Source organism: Haliaeetus leucocephalus, unplaced genomic scaffold (assembly GCF_000737465.1).
Source record: "Haliaeetus leucocephalus isolate CR32 unplaced genomic scaffold, Haliaeetus_leucocephalus-4.0 Scaffold177, whole genome shotgun sequence".
Classification (NCBI taxonomy): domain Eukaryota; kingdom Metazoa; phylum Chordata; class Aves; order Accipitriformes; family Accipitridae; genus Haliaeetus; species Haliaeetus leucocephalus.
Genome location: NW_010972613.1, coordinates 620,172 through 620,542, shown reverse-complemented (window position 1 = coordinate 620,542; position 371 = coordinate 620,172). Strand labels below are relative to the sequence as shown.

General features: G+C 68.2%; 1 protein-coding gene across 1 annotated transcript in view; it reads right to left on the bottom strand.

The window, feature by feature from the left end:
* AGBL2 (ATP/GTP binding protein-like 2) overlaps positions 1-371 on the bottom strand; it is a 7,644-nt gene that overhangs the window by 3,440 nt on the left and 3,833 nt on the right. The gene's annotated exons all lie outside the window — the stretch shown is intronic.

The following is a 371-nucleotide window of genomic DNA, read 5'->3' as shown; positions in this document are numbered from 1 at the left end:
TCTGAGGCCTCACTGCGGCCTGAGGTGACACCGTGGCGACAGGGCCTGAGGCGATGTCATGGCAAGGAGGCCTAAGGTGACGTCATGGCAACAGGGCCTGAGGTGACGCCATGGTAAGGGGGCCTGAGGTGACGCCATGGCAACAGGGCCTGAGATGACTGTCGTGACAAGGAGGCCTGAGGTGACGTCAAGGTGGTGGGGCCTGGGCCTGGGGCTGGATGCCGGCAGCCTGGGGGCAGGCCGGAGGGCCGGGGGCCAAGAGGGAGCCCCTGGGGCGGGGGGAACGGCGCGATGAAAACAGGCATCACCGCGCAGAGGCATGGCCGCGGCGGCACTGCCTTTAATGCCGAGCACAGGCGCAGCAGCGCAGG